Here is a 25,823-nt window from a genome sequence, read left to right as displayed (position 1 = left end):
TAGATAAAGGGAGTCCACCAGCATTAGATTAATGGCTAACCAAAAATATAATTAAATGAACATAAATTCACTTAAAGTCACCATCCTTGAGGATGTATATTTCAAGAGAATAAGAAATCTCAGAGTCATTTTGATTGGCATTTCCATGATTACTAAGGTCACTGAACATTTCTTTAAGTGTTTCTCAGTCATTAGAGATTTTTCTGCTGGAAATTCTCTGTTTAGCTCTGAACCTCACTTTTTAATTGGGTTATTTAGGTTGTTGGTGTCTAATTTCTTGAGTTCTTTATATATTTTGGATATTAGATCCCTGTCAGATATACAATTGATGACGATTTTTTCTCAACCTGGAAATAATTTAACACTTTCTCAGAAAGATGGGAATAGTTCAATCTCAAAACCCAGCTATGCCACTCCTAGGAATATACCTAATAGGTGCTTCACCATCCCAAAAGGACACTAGATCTATTACGTTCAGTTCATAGCAGCTTTATTCAAAATAGCCAGAAACTAGAAAGAACCCAGATGTTCAACTGAAGAAGGGGTAAGAACTTGTGGTTCTTTTACACAATAGAATAGTGATCAGTCATTAAATACAAGGACATCACGAAATTTGCAGACAATTCCATGGAACTAGGAAATATCATCCTAAGTGAGATAACCCCAATCCCAAAAGGATCTGAATTGTATATATTCACTTATGTATATATTCACGTATGTATATATTCACTTATGTATATATTCACTTATGAGTGGATATTAGCCATAAAGTTTGGGCTTACTACACTACAATCCACAAACCCAAAGAAGCCCAGGAGTACCCAAGGGAAGATGGTTAATTTTTTCTCAGAAGGGGAAATAAAATAGATATTGGAGGTTGTTGAAAGAGGAGAAGTGGGTGAGAGAAAGGTTGGGGCAGGGAGCAGAGTGAGAGATATCACAAGTAGGGAATAGCAGGGGAGAGAGTATTGAAATCAGCAGTGGACTGGGGTGCATTTTTAGAACATGCCAGAGACAGAATGAGGAGTGTTGGTGGGAGGTCTTAGGATTTCTCTGGAGGTGACACTAGTGAAAACTCCTGGCAGGGGAGATATGGATCCAGAAGTAGTCACTTCCTGTAGCCAAGAAGGTTTCCCAGTGGAGGGATAAAGACAACTTTAAAGACATCTTCCCACATACCTTTGATCAAAATGCGTCCTGTTGATAAGATATCCAGGGACAAATTTAGAGCAGAGAGAAAGTGAATAGCCAACCAATGACTGCCCCAAATTGAGACCCATCCCATGGGCAAGGCCCATTTCCTGCCACTATCAATGATACTTTGTTCTGATTGCAGGCAGGATCCTAGCATAACTGTCCTCTAAGAGGCTCTACTCAACCACTTACTGAAACATATACAGTGACCCACAGCTATGCATTATAGGGATCCTGAGGAGTCTTGTGGAAGAGTTTCAGGCAGCATTGAGGGACCCAAAGAGAGTAGGTACTCTATCAGAAGACCAATAGGGTCAACTAAGCTGGACCCTTGGGGACTCCCAGAGATGGAACCACCAACCAGAATGCAAGCATGGCTGGACCTAGGCACTTTGCACATATATAGCTGATGTGAAGCTTGGTCTTCCTGAAGGTTCCCCAACAACTGGGACAGGGACAATCCCTGAAACTGTTGCCTACCTGTGTATCCCATTCACTTAACTGGGCTGCCTTGTCTGGCCTAAGTCAAAGAGCATGGGCCTGATCCTGCAGTGCTGTGTTCTGTGTGTGTGTGTGTGTGTGTGTGTGTGTAGGGGTGGTGGTGATACCTAGGTGGCACTCCTTCCTTCTCAGAGGAGAAAGGAAGTGGTAAACAGGGGGAGGATTCATAAGAGATGGGACTGAAAGTAGGAGACTTATAATGGGCTATAAAGTGAGTGAATAAATAAATAATGAAAGAAAAGAAGAAAACCAAACTTTGCTCCTACTGCTAAGAGTTTCTAGGTCATTGGGATTATATTAGAAAGTTATTATGGGATCTCAGTCTTTTCTACTTTATTTCTTTCCCCTCTAACCACCATAATGTAAAGGATATGTGCTCAAGCCATGATGGATTGCCTGGCATTTGGCCCCAAAACAGTATCACCAAGTAAACACAAGACCTCTACAACTGAGAGCCAATATCAATCTTTGAAGATATTTTTACCTAGGATATTTTTTTACATTAATAAACATTTTCTGAATGCAGAGGCAAAGGTATCTCACCAGCCAGGGTCTAGCTCTAGGCAATCTTTATTTCCCATGTCCTGGTTTATCCCATATTCTTTCTGATACTTGGACTCAATGAATCTTTCCTATGTGCCTAAGAAATTATTAATTCCTTGGTTCATTGTAAATGTTAACACATATAATTATTTACACTATCTCATGAATAAGATATTTATGATAGGGTACTAAATTTGGTCTCCATGAATTTTTTTCTATCACATGTATCATAAATAGTACCTTTCATAAAACTAGTGTTTTACCAACCAAAGAATACTTTACACTTAGAGAAGAAAGTATATTTTTCTTGCAAGTATAAAAGATATCCCAATGGAGACTTCCAATTTACATTGTCTCTCTACATAATGTCTGGCTGTCAACCTATGAACCTGCTGTATCTCTGAATCTTACTTGCTCTTGGGACCCATTTCCTCCCATTGGCTTGGCTTGTCTAGCCTAAATATAAGAGCTTCACCTTGTGCTATTGTATCTTGTTTGTCTGCCATCTCTTAGAGGCCTTCATTTTCCTGGAAAGGAAACAGAAGACAGTGGATTTAGGAATGAGGGAGATTGGGGAAGAATGAGTAGAGAGAAAACTGTAGTCAGAATGGATTGTATGAGAGAAGAGTCTATTTATAAGAAAAAAAAAAAAACAATAACAGATTAAAGACATTCCAACATGTTTTTTCTAGAAGGCTCAAGTGTCCTTAAATCCAAAGCTATAAATCAAAAGATATGTTATTTACATACAATTGTGTTCTTTACAACAGTAAAGTGGAAAATTAGAACTCCTGCATTTACCACAACGTTACTATTACTGAGATTGGAATTCAGTACTAACTGCCTTTCCTTCTAGAGATAAAAATTAATTAAAGTCTGGGATGTGGAACAAAGACATGCAAGAGTTCCAATTCCCCATTAAAGAGCAGTGGTACTCTAAACATGGGAATCCATGTGCACATGGAGCCATTTGTCTGCTGTGGAATCAAGTGCAGGGGAAGGGTATTATACAGGATCTGTCTGTGAAAGCAAATATTACAAGTAAATAGTTACAAAAGTTCCATGAAGATGTGGGAATTTGGACTCATAGGGATTTTTAGCCAAGAGTTTCAGAGTTGCTGTTACCAGGGAAGACTGGTCAATAAAATATACCTGTTTTATTGTGTTTCTAAAATTTATTCTGTCTGAGTACCCAATGATTGGAATATTTTTAATTCCACATTAGTTTAGTAGTTAGCATATCCTATATTTATATCTATGTCTGTGTCTATCTATGTTTATCTAATACTATACATATATATATATATACACACACACATATATATTCACACACACAGAGACACACACACACACACATATATATATATATATGTATATATATATATATATATATATACATACTATATATGATAGGTAAGTGTGTGTGTGTATATATATACATATATATGTATATATATATACAAGACTTTAGATCTATACTCATTGTATATGCAACAATGAGTTTATTACTCATTGTGGAAAACACTCCCACTGCCCTTTCATGCTGTTTTAAACTGGGGAAAGGAAAAATCTCTGTAGATGTAATTAAAAGTAAAAAAAATTGCAGACCTAGCTAACATGTGTTTATTTCCTGGAGCTGTTCCTGCTGACTTCACACACATATTAAACATTCCATTATACTACTAAATGCACTGCACTGGGATTGCATCTCCAAAGATGATACCATCTAAACCCTATCAGTGGACAACAAGCTTCGTAGAAAGACAAATTCACCTTTTTGATCTGCCCATTCTGTGTGTTTCTCAATGACATGCTAGAGTTGTTCTATGTGCTCTTAGCCTCCCAGTGCTTATAGTCTGTGGCACACATTTCCACATCTCTACCAGCACTTTCAGTCTGAGAGCAAAATATTTCTAATACATTTTCCGACAACCAGAGGCCACTGGAAGATCAACTCCACACTCCACTGACCTCTGAAAATGTTTTCATGCTTCTCTTAACTAAGCTGGTGAAAAATGGAATTCTTTTTTCTCTAGAATTTTACCCTCTGTGTACATTTCCTTGATTATTTATCACACAATTTTCTAGCCTTTAATCATTTACTCAGAATAACATTTAATTACAGATACTTAACTGGTAACATGTTATTTCAGCTTTTTCCTGCCCTTACCTCAGCTTTGGGAGGAGCTGTTATAAGAAAGCCCAGACGATTTCAGAGAACAAGGACGCCTTCCTAGGAATGTGTAGTTGAAACATATGCTCTGCTGTGAAGTTTGTGTCATGGGAGCTGTGGTATCAGCATCATTGACCTCTCCCCACTGCGTGTTCTCATTCCTCCTGTCCTCTGTCTCCCGCCTCTATACATTTCAATTTCTCCAACAACCCTTTTGTTCTTCATCACCTCTTCCTATGTTTTCTTCTGTTTTCATTATCTAATTTTTATGTTTGAAATAAGGCCTGTCTACATCATCTTAGCATCCCTGTTTGCTTTTAATTATCCTGTAAATACACACCCAGTGTCTTATCCTAATCAAAACATGCTTTGGAGTTTATATTTTTGTAAACTTCTTACTTGAGCACTGCATCTGCATCACCCCCACTCATTAACCCTTAGATACACCCATTCCCAACTCTTCAAATTCATATTCTTATTTCATAATCTTTTTAAGAACTATTATTGTTACATATGACACTATGTCAGTCCCTTCTAGTGTGATATGTGTATATGTATATATGTTTGAATGTGTGTGTGTGTGTGCGTGTGTGTGTAATATGATTCCATCTAATGTGTTGCTTTTATGCACATCTGTATATCCTGGAATGACCTCTCTGGTTTGTGCAATCTATATGGGAGCTTATCCCTAAGGAGACGGATTGTTCATTTCAATAGCAGCCATTGACCACTTGAAGCTCTTCATCTCGGGGTAAAACTATATGGAATGATCCCCTGTATACCTTGGCATGCCAACACATCTTGTCATTATGACTTTCCTGTTTAGACAACCATATTCTTGATATTTCATGAAAACTTTTTCCCTGTCATGACTATAGGAAATTATCTAAGGGCAGGCATCCTGGACCTATAGCTCTTACAGTCTTACCACTGCCATTTTCCCTGAACCAAAGGTTAATTGCAAAAATATCAGTTGGAATAGGCAGAATACAATCACTTATTTTCTGTCTTTTGAACAGATGTGGATCTTTATAGTAATCTCCATCTGATATATAGAGAACCATCTTTGATTAGGGTTGAGATTTAAGGATAGTTATAATATAGCTAGACACTATACACATTTACAAGAAAGAGCAGCAGGTATTTCTACTACTACAGGACCTATAGCCACTCTAGCCATCGTTAGTGGGCTAGGTTTACAATATCAAACACAAATTCCTTCCTATTAAGTAAGCACTCAGTCTAATTCGACAGCTATTAGTTCTCCCCAAGATAAAAATGCCACTGCTGCTTCATTTTGAATATATTTCTGGTCCAGTCATTGCTTCATCAATGCTCCTATTTATTGGCATCTTTCAAGGCAACTTCTGATACAATGAGAGCTAGCACTCTCTAGTGGTATGCTTCCAGATCAGTTTCAACTCCATTTCCTTAGTTCCTTTGTCAGAAGTATGTGCTATCTTCAGCAATAGGGTCTCATCTTTCACTTCTGGAAGGTAACCAAGGCCATTATCAATAACTAATATGTATGTAAAATATATGTTTGTATATGTATGAGATTCTTGTATTCCTCCAAGAAACAACTTGATGGGAGATTTTCCATATCTATATAATTTTAAAAAGTAGTTGACCCTTAGAGTCACTGATCTTCTGGTAGAAAAAGTAGAAGAGGCTGCTAAATATTAGAGAAGCTGTTTCTAGCCAATTATGTTGCTAAAATACCCATTTATCATCTATGCTAGAAGGCGAACATTAGCTAATAATTTTAATTATGTAGCATCAACATCCAATATCTAATCATAGATAGCAAGACTGTTATCTTCTTTACTCATTTTATATTGAGAACATTAAACACACACACACATATGGATATATATATATATATATATATATATATCCATTTAAAAAAGAATATGTCCAAGAATCTAAACTTATAGAAGAAAGAATATGCATAAACTTCATACTACACACGCACCCATACACACTACTTGGAGTTCAAGAAGCTCTGTATGATAGTCTCATACTTCAACTAATTATTTGTAATTAATCTTTTTATTATCAAGAATGGAATTTTCATGTGTGCTAGGATATGCTACAGCTTCTGGCAAATAAGCATACCCCAATGATCTTCTCTACCTTCTCAGGTCATTTACTTGGCCTATAAACTCCACAAGCAGAATCTTTATGTGATCATCACATTGCTTCTTCACATGGTACCTGCTCCATCCTGTTAATGCTATTGTAAAAATATTTCTCTGTGCATTTTCTCACTCACTTCTATCACAGGCACCAATCCTGGACCATTTTATATCTATGTTGCTAATTTTATTAACTGATCTTCTTTTCTTTTTGTCAACTATAACTTTATTCTTGTTATATCTGTTGACCTGAATCTGTCAAAACCATTATTTGCAAAATTTAATTTAAGTATCATTTTTTACTGTCAATGTCCTCATTGCCTGTGAGATGAAATTCAAGCTCTTTATCAAATATTAATGCTCAGATAACTATTCTTTGTTAAGAATTCTCATAATATAGTGGAAATATTAGCATTTGAGTTGAGAAATAATGTATCAAAATGGCTGTATCTCTTTTGGTTTAACTGTGGGAGGAGAAGGAAATTGCAAAATACTTCAACAAGCAAAATAGATGTATATATGTCAAGGAAGTCTGCTGATATTGTACTTCCTCATTTGGGAAGGTTTAGAGCCAACCTTGATTCTAATCTTCATCAAATTCATTTAGCTTGGATTGGAAATTTGTATAATTATGAAATTCAGTAATTTTTTTTATCTCAATCAGATGATACATATGATTCCCTTCCCAGTAATGCCAAGTCCTCAATCCTATGTAGCATACAGTCATGCTGACCACCAACCACTTTATACTTTCCACTCTGATTCATTCTGAGGGCTGTTATTGGAGACTGTTAAAGGAAGAGACTTCTGCAACAATGGAGCAAATGGAAGAGCATAGGTAAATCCTCGTTGTACAAATCTGAATGCAGAGAACGTTTTCCTGAAACCAGACTACAATCTAAATGCAGAGTTTCTTTCTTAGTTTCTCGTCCCAAACCACACCTCTGATGAAACGAATCACCCACAACACACCTATAATTGCCTTTGTTTGGAAGTATTTCTCTTAGTCGGAGTTATGGGACTCTTCTTCATCCTCAGCATCCAATTATGACACACTCAGCATGCCTGGAATGCCAATGATGACCTTGTATTTTAATTAGCTGCTTGCACATCACTCTCCTGGACAAGACTTAAGGTGTCTCAAGTATAGTGCTGTGTTCTTTATATATCTTTGTTTTCAACACACACGATCCTGCTGCAATACAGGTCAGGAGGTGAGCAGCTCTTGTTTAGTGAAAAGAAATGCATTATCAATGTTACTAATTACACTTTAAAACGACCTTTTTTACTTTCTAAGGTATGTTTACTCTGTTCTGTTGTGTGACTAAGCATACCTTGTGCCTATAGATGGATTGTTCAGCGTTAAAGTTCTTTCTGAAGCATTTGGTATTCATAACCTCACTAGGAAGCAGACAGAGCTGATATCATTTGTCTCAGCTTAGAGACGAGGGCATTGGCATTTGGAAGAAAGCAAACAAAACCAGGATCACATCGTGAAAAACATTAACCCAGATATCCTGGCCACAGGACCAACAAATGCAATGGAAAATAGCTTGTGTCCATCTACCATATATAGGCAAGAGAAAAATGAAAATGTTACTATAAAGTAATCCTCAGTAAAGAAAGAAATACAAAAGAAAATAGGGTGAGTCTTTACAGATATTATTCAACTTATGAACATGAGAGACTTTTCTGATGTATAGTTGTAGAATTGCTTGAGTGATCTGTTGAAGATGCTCAGATAATAGGAGCCCTGAGGGGTATGAGCTGGAAGGCAAGAAGACCAGTAATAAGGTCTTTAATGTCAGCATTCTCTTTGGCTTAGTCCATTAACTTATTCCAGCCAAAGGAATTCTCCTGAAACTGAACTTGTCCTTCTCAGGCACTTGTTTACACTCTCAACCAGAAAACGTCTTTAGGAATAAAACTCTCAGTCTTTATTCTGGTTTGTAAGTAGTCACCATTCAAGTCTCTGTTCAGATTTTTTCCTGAGTATAGAAAGGCACTAAGCCACATAACTTTTCCATGCCTCCAGGTTTGATCATAATTATTGCAAAGTCCATACCCATCTTCAAACCACTGCCCATATTCTTGGATTGGTTGAAGAGTTTTGGTCACAATGAAGTTAGAGTATTGAACATAAAGATCCTTTCCAGCAACATGTCTTCCTGCATGCTGCCATGCTTCTACCAGAAGAATAATAGACTAAATCCCTGAACCTGTAAGTCTTAATTAATTTTTCTTTTATAATAGTTGCTGTGGGCATGATGTCTCTTCACAGCAATAAAAACTATAACTAAGACATGAGGTGTGGCTGATCCTTCTTACATGAACAGCCTCAGTAACCTAACAGTAATTTAGGCAGGTATATTTGTATTGAATCCTAAAGTTCTATACAAATACATTAAATCTTCCCATTAATGTTATGCTTGAGGGTGATGTTTTAACCTCTGCTCTGGGAATGTACTGTTTACCAAGGCCTGGTTATTTGTGTATTTATATGACGGAGGTGGGTGAAGTAGTGGTCACTTGTAATGGAACTTGTTTCCATGAGCCATTATCAGACAGTTTGAGCAGCTTCTTGCTGTGCAGCCCTGAATCACAATGCAAGAAACAATCATGGAAGAAAGGCTGGAAATCATTCTCAGAGCTCTATAGAGTAACCTGATTCTTAAATAGCTGAGGGTCTGTAGCTGCATATAAGGTAGCTTGACCTAATTAGTTTATGTAAAGATTCCCAGTCTTATCCATTTTGTGGCAAACCATCAATCAAAGGGACTTAATGTCTTCTCCAGGAACATCTGGCTTTCGTTGTTGTTTCCCCATAGTACACTGACATCCTATTTAAGAAGAATGAGTTTTCTTATAAAAAAAATCTGTCCTTTTCTGTTTACCATTTCAAAGGGTACCTATCCCAATTTCCATATCATGTAGCATCCAGGTTATTTGCTACTCTACAAAGATGTCTCTGCTACTGTCCTAATGGCTTAAGATTTTTGTTAATGACAAAGGTCAAAATAAGAAGGTGATTCAAATTATCTTTAATTCTTATTTCCATAATATAATTCTAATTAAAATACAACTCAACTTTTGTTTTCTTTTACATGATTCCCTGTAAGTATATGAAATAAATAAAAACTACTTTTTAAGTTTCAGGTTTTTGCATACAAAGGTAAAATTATTTCATTTATATAAAGAATATGAGTTTGGTAACTCTATATTACAGTGCTATAATAAAAAAATATAGCATAGATTTATCTGGGCAAAAGTTAGTGGATCATGGGTTCAAAGCCAGCCTCAGCTGCTAAGTTAAGAGTCTCATGTAAGCTGAACAGTGATAAATTGTCTCAGAAATGACAGATATGTACTTCAGTTGGAGAGTCTAGCATGACCTGAGAGTGATCTTTAACAATGGAAAAACTATACACTAGTGTATAAAAGCATACATGCTAATATGCACACACACACACACACACACACATATATAAACGTTTGTTCTGTTTCCTCCCCTCATTTGCTCTTTCCTTACCAACAAATTGTCTTGAATACCACTAATAAGTTCTTTCACTATGGCACATAAAATCAATAAATATCTCATCTCTTTCTGATAGATAGAGATAGGGATAAGGATAGGAATAGAGATAGATATATAATGTGCTTTTTGCTAACTGTATTGTTTCTTTTCCATTATTGATATATATATATATATATATATATATATATATATATATATATATATATATATATATATATATATATGAGATAATATGGACCCTGTTACTATCCCTAAATTTGTTTCTTCACAAACCTACAGCACTCTTTACCTGAAAAGTCTGCTAGCACCAGTCAACTTACTAATCTATATTGTTTTAAAACTAGCAAAGAAGATTTCTTTTAACCATTTAGTTTTTTGTTATTTGCATAAAATCCAACATCTACTGGTAATTAAGGAAGTACATCCTTCTAGTGGTAAGACTCGAAGCGATCACTAATGTGAACTTGAAGGCTTGCTGCTACAACATTTACTGGCATTGCCTTTCCTGTCTCTTTCTGAATGCTCTTTTCTCTGGAATTCTTGTAACAGAGGTTCCTTCACCTTACCCTGAGGATGGTCTCAGATTACAAAGTACTGCTTTCTCATATAGTTATCCAAGCCCCAAACTCCTTTTAGAGCATCAGTTCTCAACTTGTGGGTCATGTGCCCTTATAATCCAGTGACCTTCTCACAGGGGTCACATATCATAAATCCTGCATATCAGATGTTTATATTATGATTCATAACATTAGCACAATCACAGTGGTATAGTAACAATGAAAATAATTTTATGGTTGGGGGAATCACCACAATATTTGGAACTGTATTAAAGGGTCGCAGTATTAGGAAGAGTGAGAACCACTGTGTTAGAGGAATCATGTGGTCACACAGTCATCAGAGCTCTGGGAATCAGAATTTCTACAGGAAATACCACTCTGGGAGTGAAGTGGCCTACTCCATGAGCCCAGACCCCTAGTAGCAGGAAAAGAACTTACCTCCAAAGAAAAGATCTCATCTTCCAATTCTAGGAACAGAATCACTACATTTGGATTCTTGGCTTATGCTTCTTATGTAATTTTTAAAATTATTATAGGCTGAAGTTATAGGTAAAGACAAATTGAAAATTCCTCACTTCTCAGGCATGACCAAATTATTAAACACACACACAGAGAGAGAGAGAGAGAGAGAGACAGAGAGAGACAGAGAGAGACAGAGAGAGACAGAGAGAGACAGAGAGAGACAGAGAGAGACAGAGAGAGAGATATTTCACAATATAGGCCAGCATTAGGACCTATGGTCTAAAGTCCTAAAGAAAACATTTTACCTTGATAAACGCCCAAAACTTTCAGACACAAAGTAATATTCCCTACTGCAGACACTTAGCTGATGGACATTTGAACTGAATACAATTTTGTCTGTTTCTCACAAGGTTACTGTTAACACATGTGTATAAGACTCTGTAGACATATGCTTTCCTACCATTTGGGGAAATACTGTGCCTGAGATACACACAAAATATATGAGATTGAATTCTAAAGGACAGGAACTCCACAGGAAGACCAACAGAGTCAACTCACCTGGACCCTCGGGGCTGTCAGCATCTGAACCAGCAACCAAAGGCTAGAACTAGGCCTCCTTGCTCTTATGTAGCAGATGTGCAGATGTGGGGCCCAACCAACTGGAACGGGGCTATCCCAAAAGTTGTAGCTTGTATTTGGGATATGTCCTACCATCTCTGCTACCTTGTCTGGCTTCAGTGGGAGAGAAAATGTCTAGCCTTGCAGAGATTTGAAGTGCCAGGGTGCAGGGGATACCTAGGTGGGTCACCTCCTGCTCAGAGGAAAGGGGCAGTGGGCATGATATAAAGTGAATAAGTTAAAAAAGTAAGTTTTATTTTATAAAAATATTCCCCAAATAAGAAGCAATAGAATTCTTTTAAAATATATTTTTAGATTAAATTTCTCATATCACCTTACTCCTTTCCTTTCTTTCACTCATCCCTTGAACATCCAAGTCCTATGATGTGCCCCCCATCTCAAATTGACTTCCTTATTTTTCTTTCATTATTACTAACACTCCCCCACAGACTTTTTATGATATATATTAAAACAAGCTAGCCTGTTTGTTGTTGTTGTTGTTGCTGTTGTTGTTGTTATCTCCACACAATCTAGAATCATTTGGGAAGGGGAAATCTCAATTGAAAAGATTCTTTCAACAGATTTATCTATAGCCAAACCTGTGAGGCATTTTCTCTTAATTGGTGATTCACATGGGAATGGCCAGCTCACTCTGGGCAGATTGTTTAATAAAGCAGACTGAGCAAGCCAAAGAAGGAAGCCAGTAAGTACCATGCCTCCATGGTCTCTACATCAGTTCCTACTTCCAGTTTCATGCCCTGAGTTCCTACCATGACTTCCCTGGATGGTGATCTACAAGCTATAAGGTAAAATACACTCTTCACATCTACTCAAGTTTCTTGTGTTCATAATTTTTAACACAATAGAAACCCTAATGCAGAAGTTGGCCAAGGAGTATGGTATTTTTCTGACAGACCTGATTATGTATTTTTGGGAAGATCATGGTGGGATTTAAACTGGGACAGGGAAAGCCCTTATGTGCTAAGAAATCAGTGGTCGTTTTTGTGTGAGACTGGAAAATAAAATTTTCAGGAAGATTGTAGATAATGGCTTGTGGCATTTCAGGGGGGGAAGATTGAGTCTCTTGAAGACTCTGTTAGAGCTGTTCAATATTTTCATTAAGATACATGAGTATGAAACCTTAGCTTTACTGGAATAATCAATGCTGGGTAACTGGAGAAGGGAGAATTATCTAGGATTAAGAAGAGACCAGCATCATTGAGGTGAAATATTCAAGAAAGTGTTTCCTCAGAATCAACACGCAGAAGCTATGGCCAGAAAGGGCAATGAATGGCGCTATTGGCAGCCTAACTTGGTAACATGTAAAAGTCTCCCTGATGATATTGGCTGTAGAAGCCTGAACAGGTCACGGAGAGCAGCAGCTGATACTGAACACCATGAAAAACCAGAAGAGGTCAGTAGTGAAGTTGGATCTTCAATTTTTGTAGAAGCTTCAGGATTCAATGAACCATGGACAAAAGTTGAGGTTTGGTACCATGAGGTGTGGCCTGAGTCCCAGAGGAAAAGTTCAGATGGGGTTATTGGTGAAGGTACAATCCAATTACACTTGATATTCTAGCATTTTAGAGACTCCAATACAGTCAGATGACAACCATGGACAGTGGCAGGTATAAATTAGACCCAGCCAGAGCCTGGGAAACAAGTTGCATATGCTGCAAAGAGCAGAGCTAGAAAAGTGGTCCAGGCCCTTTGGAGTCCAGATGATGAGTGAACACTGGTTATCTGACTCCAAGTGTTTTACACTGTTGCACATATATAATGACCATGCCCTGATTCTCCTCTCTTAGAATAACAATTTTTTTTTTAATGTTACAAGAACCTACAGTCATGAAATTTTCCATACTTTATAGGGATTTTGAACATTTAGAGAGACTGAATATTTTAAAGAAACTGAACTTTTAAGTATCAGAAAATTTAAAGACTGGGACTTTTAAAACCAGGTGAGGGAAGGACAGAGGGAGTACTGGGAGAGACAAGTGCATTTGGGGAACATCTCTGGGATGAGCTAGAAACCTAATGCAAAGATTACTCCCAGGAATCTATGAGAATACCCTAGCTAAGACTCCTAGCAGTGGGGTACACAGACTCTGAATCAGCTGTCTATTACCATGGAAAACTTTGGGGTTGGCGGATTGTGACACCAACCCAGGCAATAAAACCCCAACCTATAATTTGTCCTCGCTACAATTTATGCTGGGGTAAAAATATTGCAGAAATTATGGGAATGGCCAAACAATGGTTTGTCCAGCTTGAGACCAAAGCCATGATAAAGAGCTTACCCCTGACACTGCCTGGAGGGTCAGAAACCAGAGTCTGGATAGCTCAGAGAGAACCAAAAATGAATGGCAAAAAAAAAATGAATACAAATAACTCAGTGAAATGATTCCTAATGATGTGCTGCTGTACTCATAGATTGTTGCCTAGCCAAGTTGTCATCAGAGAGCTTTCCCCCAGCAACTGATGGAAACAATTGCAGAGACCCACAGACAAACATTAGGTAGAAATAGGAAAATCCTCTGGAAGAGAGTGAGGAAGGATTGTAGGAGCCAGAGAAGTCAAGGATACCATAAGAAAACCTACAGAATAGACTGACCTGAAACCATAGGCACTCACAGAGCCTGAATTGACAATGGAGGAGCTTGCATGAGAGTGACCTAGGTCCTCTGCTCATATGTGACAGTTGTGTAGCTTGGTCTTCTTGTATGACTCCCAACAGTGGGAGCAGAAGCTATCTCTGACTGTGTTGCCTGCCTTTGGGAACCATTTCCTCCTACTGGGTTGCCTTACCTTGCCTTAAGAAGAGAGGAGGGGCTTAGGGTTCCTGTAACTTGATATGCCATGGCTGGTTGATATCCATAGGAGGCCTGCCCCTTTCTGAAGAGAAACAGAGGAGAAGTAGATGGGTGAGGAAGAGAGGAGGTAGAGATAGGGCCTAGGAAGAGAAGAGGAAGTGAAACTGCAGTCATGTTGTATAAATAAATAAATAAATAAATAAATAAATAAATAAATAAATAAATAAATAAATTCCATTGTTCTGTGTTGTAAATAAAGTAGTTCCAATGTTAAATGTTTGATAATAATATTAACTTGTGGTTTTAGACACAGATGAAAAGAGAGGTTTTATTTGAATAGTGATGTATTTTCTGTCATATTTTCAAGGGTACAATTGTTCTGGTAAATCCTCTATCACCTTGGCACAGGGTGGAGTCATTTAGGATGAGAAAATCACAATTGTGGAAAAAGCCCCAACAGATTGGCATGAAGATAAGCCTGTAGGAATATTTTCTTTATTGAAATTCCTGTGGGAAGACACAGCTCACTGTGGGTATTGTTGCCCTTGGGCAGGTGGTTCTGTGCTGTGTAAGAAAGCAGTATGAGGAAACCACAAGGTGGAAGCCAAGAAGCAGAACTTCTCCATGGTCTCTGCTTCAGTTCTTGGCTACAGGTTCCTGCCTAAGTTAGTTCCTTCACTGACAGCCTTTGGTGGCAGACTATGATATGAAAGAGTAGAATAGGAATAGAAACCCTTAGACAGCAAAGATAAAGGCGTGTTCACTGTTCTACATCATTGCTAGCACATACTGTGACAATTACTGTTTTTGTTTGTTTGTTTAGGATTTTGTAATTCCTGTGAGTTAGTTGTCGAATTTCACTGTGGTTTCATTTTGCATTTTCCTATTGGTCAGTACTTTTATGTGTCTTTTATATAAATAAAACAAATATATGCCAAGCCTGGCAGTATATACCATTAATCCCAGCAGCAATTGGAATGTGAGGACAGGAGGGCTAAGAGTTCAAATTCACAGGAAGCTTGATTCTGTCCTGAAGTTCATGAGACCACATCTCATAAATTTAGAAGGAAAAAAATGTATATTTACACTTATTAGCATCTTAGAAATGTCGATATAAGTTACCCATGACTTTATACCCATTTTTTCTTGGTTTTGTTTTTGTTGCTAGATCACTATTGACATGTTCTAAAAGAGTTTCTAATAATTTATTTTTCTGAAGCATTCATATATATATATATATATATATATATATATATATATATATATATATGGGAAGAGAGAGAGAGAGAGAGAGAGAGCAAGTACAAGGTACAATTTTCAGTTCTCCTCTTTAATTCTGGAAGCTTTTGGAAGAAATCTTAGAAATTTTATTTACCTGTATATATTTACCTCTTGCATACCATTTAGTAAATTATTTTGATATTTTGGTACCTGTGGTCTATATATCTATAGGCTCATCGTCTCCCACTGGGGCCAGACAAGGAAGTCAGCCCTCTGCTTTATATATGCCTAGTGCCTTGGGCTAGCCCATATGTGCTCTTCAGTTGATGGGTTCATCTTTGGGAGCTCCCTGGGGACCTGGTTAGTGTTTAAACTAGTTTTACAGTTGATTGTAACTCTTCTCTTCCCTAAAGGTTTCAAAGATTTTAAATATGAAGAAGACAGGTTTAAAGTCTTTGTTGAACAAATGGATTGAGAAGTTGAGGAAATGAGCTGTGTGGAGAGGAAGGCAAGAATTAAGAGTTTGATTTTTGACATGTTGAATTTGAGATACCAGTGAGACATTCAAAGTAGATGTAAATTAGGCTGTTGGAAGTTCCAGTTTGGAACTCGGGGGAGAGAAGTGGGTTGCTGGTATAATTTTGGTAGTCATTAGCATAGAGATGGTAATTAGAGTTCTGGGAAAGTATGAGGTAATGTAGGAGGGAAAGGTAAAAGGCAAAAGCAACCAGGGCTGCTCCTGAGGTCTCAGATATGTAGCATAGGCTGAGTGGTGTTTCTCTGCGAGGTGGACCATTGGCAATTCCTTCATGTAATAGATCTGACCATCAGGTTGATTCCTTAAGCTAGCTGATTCTGAGATGAGGCAACCATGGTAGAGGCTTTTAAACTAATAGTTCAAGCAGAGTAATGCTTGATGCTTCCTTACAGCCTTTGTCATTTTGATCATGAAAGCAGTGTCATGAGGAATCATCAAAAAGACTGACTACAACTAAGGTTATGTGTTGCCATCTAAATAAGCTGTCTATGTGAGCAGTAGCTGGTCTGTACTTGACCCATACACCAAACAGTGACACTTTATACCTAGACTTTAGTATGTACAAATACACACAAATATTTGCACATGCATGCACATGTATGTTCTATGATTTCTGTAGTTAAACAAACCCTTACAGAAAGCAAGCCCATTAGCTGGATGCTTTAAAAGGACCAAGCAAAGTAAGGATAGATTTTAAAGTACGACTAAATGTTAATCAAGAATCTTATTAAAATGACCTAGCAGATTTGCATCTAGATATGCTCCCCTTTGTTCAACCTATGTCTCTAGTTGGTAGCATCCTTAGGCATGGAGGAAAGATAGGTCTTGGATAAGGAAAGAATTGTTGACTGGAGACTTGGCCATCTATAAATGGAATCTATGGGATCTAATGGTTAATGATCTGCTGACCATTGTGCCTCTGTGTCCTGTGAATGCCTTAGTTACTCAGTATTCTTAATTTTCAAGGGAGGTAAAGAGAACAGTGTTATTTAAGGTAAATTCACCTTATTATAGAAAAATTTAAAGTAGGTGATGGCCAAATTTAGTGGCAGAGTTGAGCAGAAACAGGGTGATCCAATGGCTCAAGTGACAAAGGAAACACATAGCATGGAAAGATGAGATTCTAAGCTTTTCCTTTTGGTTTTTGTCATGCATCAGAAATCTGCCATCCCATATAACTTTTAAGAACCTGAAAAGTATACTAAGCAAGCATTTCATCATAACCCACACACATCAAAGATCTTATTTCTGCCGGGAGGTGGTGGTGCACGCCTTTAATCCCAACACCTGGGAGGCAGAGGCAGAGGCAGGCGGATTTCTGAGTTCAAGGCCAGCCTGGTCAACAGAATGAGTTCCAGGACAGTCAGGGCTACATAGAGAAACCCTCTTTCAAAAAACTAGAAAAAAAATCTTATTTCTATGAAAGATGATAGGAGGCTAATATATTACTTAGTTTCCTGGTTGTAAAACCTGTCTATCTGTCTGTTTGTCTGTCTTATCCATCTATCCATCTATCCATCCATCTATCCATCTATCTATCTATCTATCTATCTATCTATCTATCTATCTATCTATCTATCTATCTATCTATCTATCATCTATATGCCTATTGTCTATTCTTATCTAAGTGATTATCCATATACTTATCTACTAACCTTTCAATCTATCGTCTATCTGAATATCATCTATAAATATATCCATTATCTATGTATCTATATGTCTTTTTCTCTTCACACAGACACATAAGCACATACACACAAATAAAATTGATCAAGTGCTTTTAATAATCTATCATTCAAATCCCTTTGTTATCTATCACCTAACTATCACATAAAAATACATACATGTATATATCATATGTATGTACACACACATAGACACACATACATATATGAGAATGTTTGGAATAAAATTCAGAGTTTTGCACATGATCAGCAAATGCATACAACTGAACTATATCCATAGTTCCAAATTAATGATTTTTGAAGACAGACTGAAAAGGCGTGATGCTAAAGCATTTACTTAATGATTTCTTTGAATATATTCTTAGGTTGCTTCTTATCTACAGATAACACTGAAAGTTAACACCAAAGTCTAACACAAATAATAGTACACAAAAAGGGTTGGGATATTCCTGAAGTCAGGCAGAGTCCAAATAAGATGGAAATGTGAAGTATAAAAGGTAAAATTTGCATTTTTCTTCTAATTTCAGCCTATCAGATGAAATCACTGTTTTGCAAAATTAGATAAACTGTACCAAGCCCAAGTTTGTTTAGGATAACTTCTATTTGTAAGTGTGAGACTTACAAAGATAAAGCTAGATTCTGTGTGTAAATTCTTTCAGGTATTTTTATGAATTCCGAATCGCATGGACATGAGGCTAACTGAAAACAACTCAGCTCACAAGGTGACTGCAGAGAGGAAGAAGTGAGCTGAGATGGAAGCTGCCCCAGGATTGTGAGTTGATCTGTGAAATCAGCTCAGATTGATTTTCTTCTTTAAGAGAATAAATCAGCAAAAATATAAACTATATGGGATAAGTACAAAGGGATTCAAATTTTGACTTTATGCTAGATAAATGTCCAGTATATCATGCGGAATTATTGATGAATGAACAACAAAGAAAGTAAAAGTTTGTCCTGAAGATATAACCATCCAGTGAGATTGCCTCAGCTTTATCCAAGTATTAAGTGAGGATTGCATATCATTATTGATGACTAGTATACTTCTCGCTCCAAAAAAAAATATGAAATACTTTATTCTGTGGGTAAACATGATATACCATGGTCAGGAAAAAGAAATTTATGCTCAAATGGCATGTTCCACAGTGAAAGCAGTCACATAAACACAGAGTATCAGAATATCATATATGTATTTCATTCTTTAAGGTCTACCCTATATTTTGCAGATAATAGCCCTAATTAAGATAATATAATCTATGTGGTATTGAGTTTTAAAGACAATAATAATAATAACTTTGAATTATCATGTGCTATACTAAACATTCCACTTGGGACACAGATACTAACATCTAATAAATGCCTAATAAATGTCTAAAAATGTCTAATATAAAGGCATATTTGTAATTATCACCAAATAACTTAGGATTTTTTTTCAAGAAAACCACACACACACACACACACACACACACACAGTTGTAGTCAAGAATTGAGAACTTTACAAACATACACAAGTATAACAGATTTTTCTATTCCCTCAAATTCTACAGTCTGATAAATTTATCACAGTTTACCCATGTCTACAATTGCATATCATAGAGGACTACAAATAAACAGATTCCTTGTGCCACACAACTGAGATACATTGAGAGTCATTCATATTTAGCCCCATAGTGGAGGGAGAGCAATGAAAATTGTGTTATTGTCTGAGATTCTAACAGTAACTCCAAACTGTCAGGACTCTAGAGTTATGTTCTAACAGTAAACTGTAAGCTCTTGATGTTCCTGTATGAGGTTCATGAGTCTTGCCATTTGGAAGATAACAGACTCTGCCTAGGTAATTGTTGCATGCATCCTGGCTCACTCCCTGATCCTAATTAGATGCAAGGTGTTTATTGTCTAATGGTATATAAACATGGATGTAGACTCATAAAGCAGAGACGCAGCCCAACAGAGTGAACCTACTGCTTTCTATTACTTCATTGCAGTAGAAATCAAAAGTGTATCCCATTTATAACCTTCTTAGAGCTATTCTATGATTTTATAAAAATCAATACCTTCATTGATATGATATAATTACTCTTTGTTGCCAGCTTCTCATTTGATCCTGTGTAGAGATCCCTCCCTGTTCATTAAAAAGTATTCCTTCTCTACTAATCTAAGCATTGAAAAGGCATGTTGTATTCTCTGGTTTGATTTGATTTGAGAGAAACTAAAACTTTCACTTCTAAACATAACACGGAAAACCATACATCGGTGGCCAGAGGGAATATTTCAAGTTAATTAGCATCCATTGTGATTAGCCAGGATCTCTCTACTGACCTCTCCAGAGAGAATCTGGTGTGATGTTCCATTTTATAACAAATGATGTTTACCTAAATGCCAGCAGAATTTCTTTCACAGAATTATTATGCTACCAATTGGCAATTGGTTCTTCATATAATTTCTGTCTGAACTCATTAAAAAAATATATAATTGCCTGTCAATGCACTGCTGAGAACTTATATAAAAATTTCTTCTTAAAGCTTGCATGTTTTATTAATACTCATACTTAAAGGTGACATATCCCTTGATACATAGATTTACTTAGCATCCATATTACTTTATGCATGCTTTCCTCTAATAACTAAAATATCAGGAAAGTGACTTTTGAAATTGATTGCCACATTAGCAGTAACCTTTTATACTGGAAAATGAGAAAGTGTAGACTATTTTACCTAAGGCTAGCATGATTTAAAATATGAAACCTACTTTTATTGTTTGTCAATTCTGACAAGTGAATTAAGTAGCACAAAGTAATTTTAATGACAAGAAAAACTGTTCATGCAGCATTAGAAGAACCAATACTGTGGTATCTTTTATATTCTTCAATATGTTAAGTGTCACTGGGGTTAAGCCTAAGAGAATTGAAGCAAGGAGTATATTTACACTATATATTATAATGATTCTAAACTATCAAATTGAGTATTTTGAAAACAGTATAAAGTTTTAAAACAAGGAAATTAATGTTCAAATAATAAACACCTTACCATGATGCTCCAATTTGTTCCATTTTATTTTTATTTTATTTTATTTTTTTTTATTTTTGAGACTAGCTGTGAAATTGCAGAGATCCATCTACCTTTGCCTTCCATGCTTTATAACTAAAGGGTGCACCATGCATCATCTCAGCCTTATTAATTCCTTTTTATGCATAAAATGGTTAATTTTCTAAGCTTGAGAGATGAGGACTCATGAATCCTAGCTACCATAATAATTTTATCTCTTTAATGAGATGTAAGATAAGAATTTATCTTTATTCACCCTGATCTCAATGTAGGCCTGTGTCTTCAATGTGATATTTTAAAATAATTAGTCTCTTTTCTGTCAAGACACAAACACCTTACTCTGAACAAAAGCTTCAAATGAGGTTTTTAAAAATCAATTATTTAGAATTCTGCGTGCACTTTTTATAATCTGGCAACCTTAATCACATACAAGAGTAAATTTCTAGACATTGCTCAAGCGACAGGAGCTTTCATTCTAGTTTTCACGACTTTTCACCTTAATTTTGCTTTTATGTTGTCAACACACTATCATAAATCTTTTACTATTGACTACATCAAACTTAGTAACTTTAAGCATTATGTCTCTTTAGGGAAATCATAATATACATGGATACATTATTAGTATACAACGATTTTAAGTCATTTGTAAATCCTTCAGTATGTTCATAATTAAATATGTAGACATATGCTATGTAATAAGCAGGACAAAAGGATTTAGTGTTTTTAAGGGATTTGATAGGTGTAAAGTGTTGTGCTTTAAATCAGATTTTTTAAAACTTTATTTTTATTTTATGTTGGAACCGATCTCAGTCATCTAGAAGAGGATCAATTACTCTTGACTGTTCATCCATCTTCCATGAGCCTCAAATCTTTAAAAGCAATCAAGCAAAAAACAAACAACATTTTGAAACTAGTAAATATTTCTGGTGCTGAGAATATAGTTACTTAAAAAGATAATGTCATTATCTTTTGAGTGTGAAGACTCTGATTTATGATTACAATTATTTGTGCCAAAACAGGTTAATAATGATTAGGATACTTCTATAACAAAATTAAACAACCTATTTGTAGTTAAATTATTTTTCTTTGCACCTTTGACCATTTATGTTTGTGGATGAAAGACACACCCAGAAGCTGTATATATTAATATGCCTTAAACAGCAAAATATCTGGGCAAATGCCTATCCTCCATGATACCTCCTATCCATAACTCAAGTTATTGCTATGTTTCTTCTGGGATGCTCTTAGCTCCTATTAGCCTTGTGGGAATATTTCTCTTGGCCCCTAGCCAATGGCAGCTCTCCTTTCTCCTCATCTGCACATTCTTACTCTTTCATAAGGGTTCCTCTTTCTTCCTCCTTCTTCCTCCTGCTTCCTCCTCCTGGTACCAAGCCTAGGAAATCTGAATCCAGACTAAGTCTCTACTCCCCAGCTATTGGTTGCTGGCATCTTTATTTACCAATCAGAATCAACTTGGGGTAGGGTTCCTCAGTCTATGTGCAGACTCTAAATCTTAGAGGCCAGCACTTAGGATTACAATAAACACTAAAACACAAAACCTTAACACCAATTCCCTAGCAAAATTGAGTGTCTCTGTTGTGTATGTGCGCATGTGAGCATGCATGCATGTATGTGCATGTATGTGTGTGTGTGTGTGTGTGTGTGAGTACATGTGTGTGAGAAAGAGATCAAGCTGTCCAGCCAATTCAGTTTGGGTGAATAGAGTTTAGTAAGCCATTCTTGCACCTACCTCTCCATCTGTAATAAACAGAAGAGGCAAAACATTTTATTACTTCATATTTTATGCCACCATTGCAGTGGAGAATATGACAAGTACTTTGAATTTCATTTCTTAAACGAGATATTGGACCACCACAGCCATAACCTAAGTAATCAATTTTAGATGAGTAAGGAACAATGATAAGGACAGATTTGTGGCGCCTCTAAAGCAGATCACATGTGCTACTGTAGTTTTTAAATGCACTTGGTTATTTTTAAATTCTTAATTTAAAAAAAAAATTAGTGCCAAGTTTAAGTAATGGTAGCTAATACTTAGCATTGTGTGATGGTTTAAATAGCACAAATTAATAAATATCCCCTATTACTCCACAACATCTGAAATGTCCTGCTGTAGAATAGTATAGTAATTTTCTTGTTCGTATTTTTTTCTTCCATATTTACAAACATTGAATGAGTCTCTGTACTTATAGTTTGGTTAATATAAATTTAAGTGGAATTTACAGAGTAGGTACAAAGAAAGGATGCACTGTGTTCTCCATGTTCATATTTACCAGTCATAACATATAGAAGTGTCTATCTATCTACCATCTATTATCAGTCTCTTACTGCTCTAGCTAGATGAAGAAAAGGGGACAAAAAGAATTTTTATTGAAAAGAAGTTTAACTGGCCTTATATACACACAATGTGATTCATAGGAGCAAGTCCTGCTCTAAAAATTCTAAAGGGAAAAAATACAACTCCTATAGTTAATTAAAAGGAGAATTAATAACATTACAGGCAGTCAACACAAAAAACACAAATCATCTCCTTATATCAATACTTCTTGTAGCACTGCAGTAAAAATTCTCTGTAAGTGCAAGATGGTAGAAGAATAAGGGAACCCATGCCTGACACTAGCAATGATACTCACTATACTTGTAGATAGGACCCTAGCATAACTGTCATCACCCAGCAACTGAACAAAATGATGCAGAGACCCACACCCAGACATTAAATGGAACTTGGGAAATCCTGTGGTAGAGGAGGAAGAAGGACTGAAGGAACCAGAGGGGTCAAGGACACTCCAAGAAAACCTTCAGAATTGATTAACCTTGTCCCATAGGGGATCATAGAGACTGAACAGCCAGAGAGCATGCATGGGACTGACATAGGCCTTCTGCACATATGCAACAATTAAACAGCTGGGTCTTTAGAAGTCTTAAAAGGAGAACAGGGGCTGATTCGTGACTCAATTGCCTACCTTTGGATCCCATTCCCCTAACTGAGCCGCCTTGCTAACCTCAATAGATGTGCCTAGTCTTACTGAAACTTGATATGCCAAAGCTGGTTGATATCCATGGGAGGCTTCTCCTTCCCTGAGGAGGAGAGAGGAGGTGTGGATTAGGAGGGAAGAGGAGGTTAGAGGGGTGGAATTGGAGGGGAGCAGGGAGGGAAAGCTGACATCCAGATGTAAGTAAAAAACTTAATCAATAAAAACAAAACAAAACAAAAGCTATTCATAGATGAAAGAACTGTTATAAGCCCTGGAGAAGCCAACAGCAGCTGGTTTAGCATAAGAGAAAAGAGAATCATTGGAAAAAAACAGAAAAGGATCTGTCTGGGTTGGTTGTATCTCCATTGCCAAGCTGCAGAGACAACTTTCAGGTTGAAGGAACAAGACTGAATAAAACATGGGCTTTAGAAGTGGAAGCCACATCAGGACTAAAATGGAGAATAACAGTACCTCCCAGAGCCCCATGATCCTTATTTGCAGGATAAGGCCTGTAAAGGGAGCCTCTGAATTAGCATCAATAAGATGACTCAGGAACTGTTTATACCTCTGCTTTTCTAACCGGAGCAGGGAGAAAGGCTTCATTCACTAGAAAATGGGACAGGGAAGTAAACAAAGGACTTAGTACTGGAATTCAGGCAACTGTTTAGTGCAGTAGAAATTAACATCTCACCAATCTCTGTAAAACTACTGCCCAGGCCAAAGCTGAAGGACATAGGCTCTGGATCCAACTTCTTAGACTCATGAGGCCCCATTTGTACAGACTTGTATTTTGACCAGCACCACTTCAGGCAAATAGGGTCTCCAGACATAACTACAGACAATAATATAATGGGTGTGGTTCATACCCTGGGGTTTATGAGTTCTGATGATCCACTGTAAACTTGTGTTGTAGTATGAGCAGTTAAGGAACTCCCTGGTTCATCTTTCCCACATTTCCAACAGCTACAAAGGAGAGATGCATCGGTGCTTAGGGAAAGAGAAAGCTGATAGATGCAAGCACTCACTAAGGATCTCAGAGCCAGACTCAGAACCAGAAAGCCTAGTATCAAAAGAATCTTGCAGCCCCCACCACAGAATGGAGACAGTACATAAGGCTGGACCCTTCCTAGCCCGAGGTAAAGTTTTCCGGGAGACAAAACATCCTTTTAATGCACACTCTTTCTCAGTCTTGTACAGCACACCAACTGTAGGTTCATGACAAACTTGGGATGGAAGCACCCTCTAGTGCTGAAATGGCTACATTAACAACAGGCTCAGAGAAAAGCATCCAAAGATAAACAGACAGATTATAAATCGGTGAACAGATAGCTAATCGTTTAGTACACATCTGTCTTATGTCAATGATCATTAAGAAATGTCAAGGAATTGTAATGCCTACGCAAAGCACCAGACATTGATTGTCATATAGTTTAGTTGTCAACATGATATACCTAGGAAGAAGTAATGACAATTTAAAAATTGTTTCCATTAGCTTGGCCTGTGTAAATGTCCATAGTTCATTTCCTTAATTTTTAATTGACATAGGAGGTCCCAGACCATTGTGGATAATCCTGTCCAGAGCACATGGTCCTGGGTTTTATAAAGATGGTGGCATAGCAAGTCAAATGTAGCAATCCAGAAAGCAGTATTCTTCCAAGGTCTCTATTCATTTCAGATGGGTAGAGTCTCTTAGAGGACAGTTATGCTAGGCTCCTGTCTGCAAGTGTAACAGCATCATTAAAGGTGTCAGGGACTAGTACTTGCCCATGGGATGTATTTAAGTTGGGCCAATTATAGGTTGGACATTTCTT

At 36.9% G+C, this 25,823-nt stretch overlaps 1 pseudogene across 10 annotated transcripts in view; it reads left to right on the top strand.

The window, feature by feature from the left end:
- The window catches only part of LOC115032127 (disks large homolog 2 pseudogene), a 195,704-nt pseudogene that overhangs the window by 89,706 nt on the left and 80,175 nt on the right, over window positions 1-25,823 (top strand). For 8 of the 10 annotated variants that reach the window (XR_015048550.1, XR_015048548.1, XR_015048547.1 and 5 more), the window contains one exon: window positions 18,638-18,750. The exons of 1 other annotated variant lie outside the window; for it this stretch is intronic. The product of XR_015048550.1 is annotated as a disks large homolog 2 pseudogene, transcript variant X4 (transcript). Of the gene's footprint in view, window positions 1-8,614; window positions 8,771-18,637; window positions 18,751-25,823 lie in introns of those variants that run through there. One more of the 10 variants, XR_015048555.1, reaches the window with a different exon arrangement.

Source organism: Mus caroli, unplaced genomic scaffold (assembly GCF_978045245.1).
Source record: "Mus caroli unplaced genomic scaffold, Mus_caroli_1 scaffold_9, whole genome shotgun sequence".
Lineage (NCBI taxonomy): Eukaryota > Metazoa > Chordata > Mammalia > Rodentia > Muridae > Mus > Mus caroli.
Note: the sequence above shows the minus strand (reverse complement) of the source record. Positions and strands in the feature narration are given on the sequence as shown.